The sequence below is a fragment of the Salvelinus sp. IW2-2015 genome, unplaced genomic scaffold (assembly GCF_002910315.2).
Source record: "Salvelinus sp. IW2-2015 unplaced genomic scaffold, ASM291031v2 Un_scaffold4226, whole genome shotgun sequence".
NCBI classification, from domain to species: Eukaryota; Metazoa; Chordata; class Actinopteri; order Salmoniformes; family Salmonidae; genus Salvelinus; species Salvelinus sp. IW2-2015.
The window spans coordinates 29,202-39,376 of record NW_019945497.1 but is presented as its reverse complement, the minus strand read 5'-3'; the positions used below and the strand labels follow the sequence as shown (position 1 = coordinate 39,376).

The window sequence follows — 10,175 nt, the reverse complement described above, 5'->3', positions numbered from 1 at the left end:
CCTCCTACAGAGACTGTCCCTGCCCGGGCCCCCTGTCCTAATTCCGCCCATCCCCGGTGTTCCGGGAGTGTCTATTTGGCTTTGTTTGTTTTGCTGTTAGGTGGGGAGTTGTTCGCTTTACATATGAGTTATGTCATGAAGTGGCCCTGTATTTTCTGTGCCTACATTTCAGCACGCGCTGGCTGCCGATCGCGCTCTTTTTTCCTCGTAGCATGCAGAGCTGAACCAGAGCAACAAACAGAACCAGAACATGACAGGGCTGAACTGAGCGAGTAGTGGAATGTCCCCGTACGGCTACAGCAACAGTGGGCAGGACAGCAGCATACCCCCAGCAGCCCCCGGTTCCTCCCTGGGCCATGAGGCTCCACCACGTCCACCCTGCAGAGGAGGAGCAGCAGCGGAAGCCTACATGGAGTCTCTCAGTGTGGCAGCAACAGCCCCAGCAACAACCACAAGGTATGGGCCTCCCTCCTCATCCTCTCCCCAGCCCCAGCCACCTCCACCCCCAGCCCCCTCTCAGCAGCAGCAAGACCCCCAGGTCGCCTCACAGGCCCAGGAGGAGAGCAGTGCCATGAAGAGCCTGCTGAAGTACAGCACCCAGCAGCAGCCCCTGCTCCTTCTCCAAGAAAGTCCTTCTGCCTGGGACTCAAATCTCGGTGCCTCCTGGTTAGTGGACCCGGTATCTCACCCTGCAACACAAACAACAACAGGCCCTACCCACCGGAAGGGCCGCCAATGACGGCGAGCTGCGCGATGCTGGGTGGGGGCTCCAGGTGGGCGATCGGTACAGTGAAGGTGCCAACCTGCATCGCAGTCGCCGTGGCGAGGCAAAACCTCCTGTCGCGGCTACGCCCACCACAACAGCCGGCAGGGGCGGGTGCACCCTCCATGAAAGTACGGGTAACCTCCGGGCCTTTGGTCGCTTGCTTAAATAAACAGAAGGAGCAGGGGAACTGACTATATTTTCTATCTACCTTGGAAGACCTCACTGATGAACATAAACAGCGGGCTTTGCCAAAGCCTAAAGTAGAAACAGCTTTATTTGACTAAAACAGTTAAAGGCACTGGGAAGAAAAAGAGAGGAGGAGAGAAGTACATGGCAGAGATCTGAGGTCTGTGTGTCAGTAGAGCTGTAGATGGTTGGTTGTCAGAGAGAGAGGCAGTAGTAGAGTATGTTGACCCTGAGTAGTGTACCCTGGATTAGTGTACCCTGGATTAGTGTACCTGAGTTAGTGTTACCCTGGAAGTAGTGTACCCTGGGAGTTAGTGTTCCTGGGATGTACTGGTTTGTATCTGAGTTATTTCCTGGGTTAGGTTAGTTCCCTGGTTTGTGGTATTGTATCGCTGAGTTAGTATCCATTTTAGTGTACCCTGCGGAGTTAGTGACCCTGGGGATGTAGTACCCTGGATGTAGTGTCCCTGGATTAGTACCGTGTCCTGGAGTTAGTTGTACCCTGGAGTTAGTGTTACCCTGGAGTGTTAGTTGTGTACCCTGGGAGTTAGTGTACCCTGGGAGTTAGTGTACCCTGGGAGTGTAGTACCCTGGGAGTTAGTGGTACCCTGGGATTAGTTGTACCCTGGAGTTAGTGTACCCTGGGAGTTAGTGTTACCCTGAGTTAGTGTATCCTGAGTATCTTTCTACTCTAGTTAGACTGGATTATGGCTGGGTGTTAGTGTACCATGGGAGTTAGTGTACCATGGTGTATACCTGATTAGTGTACCTGGGGTAGTTTCCCTGGGAGTTAAGTGTACCTGTGATATGTAACCCTGGATTAGTTACCCGGTGTTAGTGTACCCTGGAATTAGTATACCAGTTAGTCGGTACCCTGGGTGTAGTAGATAGTCGACTCTCTAATTTGAAGTAGGAGAGATCCCACCCTTAATGTATGAGTTGGTAGGATTTCCACCCTTAATGTTTAGAGTTAGTAGAGATTCCACCTTATTATGTAGAGTTCAGTAGATTCCACCTTAATGTTAGAGTGTTGTAGAGATTCCACCCTTGATGTTAGAGTTAGGTAGAGATTCCACCCTTAAGGTTAGAGTTACGGTAGGAGTTTTCACCCTTAATGTTAGAGTTTGGTAGATTCCACCCTTAATGTTAGAGTTTGTAGAGATTCCACCTTAATGTTAGAGTTCGTTAGAGATTCACCCTTAATGTTAGAGTTCGGTAGAGATTCCACCTTAAGTTAGAGTTAGGTAGAGATTCCACCCTTAATGTTAGAGGTCGGTAACGATCCCACCCTTAATGTTAGAGTGTTGGTAGAGATCCCACCCTTAATGTTAGAGTTAGAGATCCCACCTTACTAACTAATTATCTTAATGTTAGAGTTTGTGTAGAGATCCCACCCTTAATGTTAGAGTTTGTAGAGATTCCACCCTTAATGTTAGAGTTTGGTAGAGATTCCACCCTTAATGTTAGAGTTAGCGATTCCACCCTAATGTTAAGAGTTTGGTAGAAATCCACCCTTAATGTTAGAGTTAGAGATCCACCTTAATGTTAGAGTTTTGGTAGAGATCCCACCCTTAATGTTAGAGTTTGGTAGAGATCCCACCCTTGAGGTTAGTTTTAGATAGAGATTTGTGCGGTTGCAGCGACTGAGTGTTGGGGGTTAGGGCTCATCAGGGATAGGTGGTGAAGACCTTTCCCTGAACTGATATTTGTCTCCTAGGACCTCCTCGCTCCATGTTACCCCTCAGACCCTGCAGGAGAGGAGGAGAGGAAGAGGATGAGTGGAGAGCGATGGGTCTGACCTGCCTGGACCGAGACAGAGAGGCCTACATCAGGTGAGACTCAGTCTGACGTTACTCAGCAATATGACATCATCATACACAGCGGGGCAACTTTCTGATTACAGACGTCAACAAGAACAAAACGTCACTATACGCTTGGAAAGAGGATACGTCACAAACAGCAACATGTAAACATATTACTGGAGACACCCACCAGTTTTGGAGGCAGCGTGTTTGCCTAGCCATACGCCTCGCCACTCTCCTCCTCCCTCCCTCTCTCTCGCAAACCCTCCCTCTCGCACGCTCCCTCCCTCTCGCACGCTCCTCCTCTCGCCCCTCCCTCCCGCTCCCCCCCTCCTCCGCATCCCACCCTCTCCTCCTCCCTCCCTCTCTCGCTCCTCCCTTCGTCATCGCTCTGCCTCCTCTCTCTCGCACTCCTCCCTCTCTCTCGCTCCCTCCCTCTCTCGCTCCCTTTCCCTCTCTCTCCCTCCCTCCTCTCCTCTCCGCTTTCCCGCCCTCTCCTCCTCCCTAACCCTCCCTCCCCTCTCGCTCTCCTCTCCGCTCCCTCCCCTGCCTCTCGCCTTCCCTCCCTCTTGCGTCGCTCCCTCCCTCCTCTCTCTGCTCCCTTTCCTCCTCTCTCGCCTTCCCTCACCTCTCGTCTCTTCTCCTCTCTCTGCCCCTCCTCTCACTCCCTCTCGCTTGGGGCCGCACCTCCCTCTCGCTCCCTCCCACCCTCTCTCTTGCTCCCTCCCGTCCCTCTCGCCTCCCTCCTCCCCTCCCTCTCGCTCCCCTCCCTCTTCTCCAGGTACAGTACTGAGCGCTCCAGCAGCTGGACCCCAGGCTGGCCCTTGCTGTTGCTGGAAGCGCAGAGAGGAGACTCGGTAGGAGGCTGAGACCGTCAGCCGCCATGCCTCTCTCTCCTTGCCAACAAACAGAGTCAGGCACCTACTACTACCACCCAGTCTATTGTAGATGCACCCAGTTGCATACGCACCTTTCTCTTCTCTTGTCCCCTTAGCAAGGTCGCGAGGAGAACCCATGGAGAGGAAGCAACCATCTATAGGGGAAGCATACAAGGGCGTCGCCACGGACTGTCGCCTCTGAGCAGCTCGGAAGACTACCTTCTCGAGAGTCTCGACTCCTTTTCATTAAGTCCCTCCGCGCCGTGCCTATCACCTTATTGGCAGATCCTCTGCCCAATGAGAGAGATGAGCTCAGATAGAGGACGTCAATGGGGATACCGATATGAAGTACGGAAGTGAACAAAGCGCTGCAAGGCCAGCAGGCGCTCAGTAGTGGTTCAGCTCACCTTGACTCTAAAAGACGTTTGTTCTGCAGTCAACGAGGCATCCCCAGAAGACAGCCCCAAAGACACCCTACACACGGCACGCGGCGTGGCTACTCAGAATGGAGGCGGAAATTGAAGTCTTTACTCCTAAGGAAAGAATCTGGTCTTTACAGAGCTAACCCCCTGTGCAAATATGGAGACAGAGGACAGGACAAGTCCGGCTGTCACACACAGGCTTGGACATTATTTTCTCTCCTGCTGTTTTCCCCCTAAATGAGACATGCTACTGATGGAGATGGTGTTACTGAATGACCTATGCGGACAAAAAAGCCCTTATGAGATGTCGGGCTGTCATTGCTCGAGACAGTAGACTGACTGTGGTTGGCCGTTGAGCAAAGCGCCTTTCCGTTATAGAGATGAGCTATTGATCTTTGCCTTATTATGCAGCTGCTATTCTTGTATGGTCCACCAATGAGAGAGTGCCCTTTGTGAAGCTCTGTATGGATTTCAGATGTCAGAAATGAAGATGCCTTAAATGATGTTCCTCGACCAGGGAGAGAAGAAATACATGTTCCTTTGAAAGAGACGGGATGTGGAAAATATATTCACGCATGTTACCAGATGGTGATGTAGACCGCGTCTTGTCTTCAGAGCCTCTTTTAGGTTCTAACTTTTGATTGATCATTTTTCTGGAAAAAGCTTCAAAAAGTAGTTGCAAGCAAACATTAAAACGATCAAGCTTCAGTTGATTCGCTAAAGCACTGTGAAGGTTAGCATCGTACCTTATGTAGGCCTTGCCCTGTATTCAACATAAACGGAATCGCTAACGGTCTCTCCTCATTTCTCTCTCAATGGTTCTATCTCAGGGATAATAAAGATCCAGTTGAATTCACAAGGATCCATCCGTCCAACAGCTGTCACGGTGACATCACCTCTCACCTCATGGTGCCGGGTGGGACTTCCCTACAATCTGGCCAATTAGGAGACCCCTCTGCACATGCACACGCCCACTCGGCCCACCACCATTGGATGCCGAGCACTGGAAGTCCCTCCATCTGGATGACAAGCCACTCCTACGGTGAGAAAGTTAAATTGGATTCAAATTCAGAAAACTTTATTTCCATAATAACCAACGTGTTGGTGTCACACTATAAATAAAAAACAATCAATTGTAATGCCTCAATATAAAAACATTCATGAAAARTGAGATAAGTCCTACAGATGTATTGTAGATCAGTCTTCATCTTGCTATTTCCTGTCCTGTTGCTGCCTTTGCAGGCTGTGTTGCAGTATAGCTGTATTGGTAATGAACTACACACAGCTGCTGAATCTGTTGTAACATCTTCCTGATGTTGCAGGAATCGGCCACTCAGCCCTTCACCAGAACCTCACCCCAGGTTTTTCTGCAGCCATGCCAGGGTCTCTACAGCCTGTGCTGCCTCTGCCCCAGGACCCGTCTACCCAGCTGGTGGTGCTACCCACAGAGCCTGCTGCCCACCCTGCCACACATCACCTGGGTGAGCCTCACTATTTTTATCAATGGGTTTTTTCGCAACGTGTTTTCAATGTGTTTTTTTCTCAATGGTTTTCTCCTCTTGCATGTCACTCTACATCCTTACTTAGTTACCCCATTACCCCATTACTCCTTAACCCCTACCCTTAATCCCTACCCTTACCCCTTAACATCTACCCTTACCCCTTAATCCCTACCCTTACTCCTTAACCCTACCCTACCCTAACCCCTTAACTCTTACCCCTTAACCCTACCCTTACCTCTTAACACCTACCCTTACCCCTTAACACCTAAAACCTACCCTTACCTCTTAACCCTTACCCCTTAACACCTACCCTTACTCCTTAACACCTACCCTTACCCCTTAACACCTACCCTTACTCCTTAACACCTACCCTTACCCCATATACACCTAAAACTACCCTTACCTCTTAACCCTTACCCCTTAACCCTTTAACACCTACCCTTACCCTTAACACCCTACTCTTACACTTAACACTACCTTTACCCTTAACACCTACCCTTACCCTCTTAAACCTACCTTACCCTTAACACCTACCCTTTACCACTTAACACCTACCTTTATCTCTTAACACCTACCTTTACGTCTTACACCTACTACCCTTAACCCCTTAACACCTACCTGTTTACCCTTAACCCTACCCTTACCCTTAACACCTACCGTTTACCCCTTAACACACCCTACCTTTACCCCTTAACACCTACCCTTACCCTTAACACCTTACCCTTTTACCCCTTAACACCTACCCTTACCCCTCCTTAACACCTACCCTTACCCCTTAACACCTACCCTTACCCTTAAAACTACCTCCTTACCCCTTAACACCTACCTTTACCCCTTAACACCTACCTTTACCCTTAACACCTACCCTTACCCCTTAAACACCTACCCTACCCTTAAACACTACCTTTACAACTTAACACCTACCCTTACCCTTAACACTACCCTTACCCTTAACACCTACCTTACCCTTAACACTATACCCTCTTACCCCTTAACACCACCTTATCCCTTAACACCTTCCTTACCCCTTAACACCTACTTACCCCTTAACCCTACCCTTACCTCCTTAACACCTACCTTTACCCTTAACACCTACCCTTACTCCTTAACCCTACCCTTACCCCTTAACACCTACCTTACCCTTAACACCTACCTTACCCTTAACACCTACCTTTACCTTAACACCTACCTTACCCCTTACACTTACCTTCACTTCCTTTAACACCTACCTTTACCCTTAACACTACCTTTACCCTTAACACCTACCTTACCCTTAACACTTCCCTTACCTTTTAACACCTACCCCTCAACGTTGAGCACTTGACCTTGGGTCATTGTATTCTCTTTATTGCAGTCTGTTGTTTTCTACTGCTGGTTGTATTTTCCATCCACTAGTTTTACTGTAGCGTTTCCTTTATTCCTGGTTGTATTAGTATATTATGTCGTCAGTGATGAGCTTCTGTTAACGGCAACATCCACACATATATACGCATCCACATAGAAAACACACACAAGGGCATGCTGCACCACACACACACACACAGCACAACAGAGAATACTCATCCCAGTTTCTGCTCACCACCTGTTCTGTCCCCCGCAGGGCTGGGTCCTGGATGGGTCAGGGTGGCCTCCAAAAACATATGTACCACACAACACACACACACACACCACACACACACACACACACACACACACCACACACACACACACACACACACACAACACACACCACACACCACACACCACACACACACCACACACACAACACACACAGACACGAGAAAACGAAAGAAACTAAAGCAGTGCTCTACATCTATGCAGCAGGACCTATTCAGCAAACAGACTGTGGAATGTAATTAGCTCTCTCATCCTCAGTGGTGTGTTTCCTTCCGCGCTCCGCAGGAGTTGCAGAGGAGAGGGGAAGTGCATCCACGAAACCCTTCCCGCGGGAAAGATTAGCTGAGCGGGTTAAATGTTTCAGGACAAAGGTTCCATGGTGCGTCAGGGGGGCTGAGGGGGTGGAAGGAGGATCAGACTGGGACATGCACATTAATGAGTGTACTGTGAAATATGTAAGAGGACAAAACACATTGAGTTGGAGAGAGAGGAAACGAGACAGAGAGAGAGACAGAGACAGAGCGAGACCAGAGAGAGAGAAGGAGAGAGAAGCGAGACAGAGAGAGAGCGAAGACAACAAGAGAGGAGACAGACAGAGAGAGAGAGCGAGAGACGAGCAGAGAAGAGAGACAGAGAGAGAGGGAGAGAGAGAGACAGAGAGAGATAAGAGATAGTAGAGTACAGAGAGAGAGAGAGAGAGAGAGAGAGACCAGAGAGAAGAGAGATTGAGCGGAGTATGGAGAGAGAGAGACAGAGAGAGACAGAGAGAGAGAGAGGAGAGCAGGAGAGAGAGAGAGAGATCAGAGAAGCAGAGAGAGAGACAGAGACGAGAGATGAGAAAACAGCCAGTCGAGAGAGAGAGAGATGAGAGAAACAGAGAGAGAGGAGAGGGTGAGAGTAGGGTAGGGAAAAGTTAAGGAAGGCCCGTCGGCAGAACTCGTATACATCCAGCTAGAAACCAACAGAGCAATGAGCTGAAAAGCTGTTCCCATGTGTGCATAGTCAGTCGGTAGTCTTCAATCCAACCCTAACATTGGTCCCGGTCTCCCCCAGATTTCACAGTGTTCCTTACACACACACCCTCAGCCAGCACAACACACGGACGGGCAAGTCATCACACATTCACACACACACACACAACCCTGGATATATTGATTCACACCATACTACTACACACAATTCGGACACACACCCCAAACAACATCTACAATCACACCACTTCCCACATCCTCACAACAGTCCACCCAACCATGCAGGTTGCAAGTCTCTTTGCCCTCAACAATGTTTATTAAGACAGAAAGGCACAATGGACAGGGTGCAAACCGGATCTCGAGCTGATTTAGCTCCTCTATAGATAGCAGGGCTGGGAACTTAGGACATACCTATCTGCTGGTCACTCCCAGAATTAACATCCAAGTACTCATAAGGGGTGTGCCTCCCCCCCCCCAACCTCTTTTATTACTCAGTAGTTATTAGTGGCGCAATGAGGACTGAGCGGGCGTTGGTATGTATTGCTAAGTCTCAGAGGAATAACTTGTTGATGGGATTATGGCCTTAGAATTTTTGAATAGAGGAGTGTCTAGGTCTCAGCAGGGTCGCATACGTTCTGTGTGTTACCCATTTAGGAAGGGGAACTAGATTTCATGTAATCTTTCCAGAGTATTAACACCGCTGGTCAGCTACCTGTGTTGGGCTTCTGTCTATCATGCTCTAAGTCATTGAAGTCCTTATGTAGTACTACATGTTCCTGGCCCTATTATAGTCTTGGTCGGACCTAGCCTAAGCTTGTATGTCTTGTCACGTGACAGCTGTGCCTGCTATGAGAGGTTCTTCATTCACTTGCCTCAGGTGAGCTATGGAGACTGAGAGGATTCGTTGGAGGTGATGGTAGAAAAAGAGGGGTAGGGAGTCTTGTATCTAGGACTGGATTACTTGAGCGTTGTTTCTGGGAGTGCTTGCGTTCGTTGTTTTTAGGTGACGTTGTCCTTCTGTTTAGATGATATTGTCTTCATTCGGACATAAAGTCAGGGCAGTCTTTGTTCAATACAGAGGGATGTTGATGTTGTCAGGGACTCAGTCTCTTTGTTCAAATAGGACTCTGTTCTCAGAGGGATGTGCATTTGCGAGTCCTTTGTGTGCAAGAACAGATGGACTGTGATTCAGTGTGTGTTATCTTGGTGTGTACTGCTTTGCTTTTTGGTTGGTGAGAGATTGGCAGTTGCTATGGTGTTTTCCGCTTGAGAACAGAGTACAGATTGTCTCAATGCTGGTAAAAATCTCCATGTCTGGGTTATTACTTTTCTGAGAGGGACATATCATTTATTGGTACATGCTTAAGCTGAAATAGGTGTGTAGGGTGGTTGTGTGGTGTGGTGTTTGGTGTGTGTGTGTGGTGTGTGTGGTGTGTGTGTGTGTGTGGTGTGTGTGTGTGTGTGTTGTGTGTGTGTGTGGTGTGTGTGTGTGTTGTGTGTGTGTGTGTGTGCGCGTGTGTGTGTATGTGCGTGCGTGCGTGTGTGGGTGCGAGTGGTGTGGGTGGTTTGTGTGTGGCCCGGGTTGCTCTTTGTGTGTTGCAGCTCGAAAATCGTTTTTTCCCGCTCAGCTGACTGCGCGGAAATGATTTGGTTTCCTTGGGAAGCTTTATGGTAAGTATCTACGGTTTTTTGCTTGGGTTTCGCCGTGCCACCTGAATAAGATTTCCTGACCCGGCATAAACATTTTTAGGTTGGCAGGTCACGCTTCAGCAGAACGTTTTACTATGGTTCCCACCTAAGGTTTTATTTAAAGTCGGTCTCTGAGAAGTTTGGAATTTTTCAGGTTAGTTTGAATGTAATTAATATAACGTTCTGAGAATTTGAATATTATAGGTAATCTTGATACGGTACTTAAATGAAACTTCTGAGGACATGTTTCAGCAACTGTTAGCTTAGTTATTGTTAATGTTTTGAATTCATTTGATTCCATTCTGTTCACGTATTAATCATGCCTATTTTAATCCGCTGGCA

At 48.6% G+C, this 10,175-nt stretch overlaps 1 pseudogene; it reads left to right on the top strand.

Annotated features, from left to right (window-relative positions):
* The window catches only part of LOC112077043 (BAH and coiled-coil domain-containing protein 1-like), a 47,079-nt pseudogene that overhangs the window by 11,763 nt on the left and 25,141 nt on the right, over window positions 1–10,175 (top strand).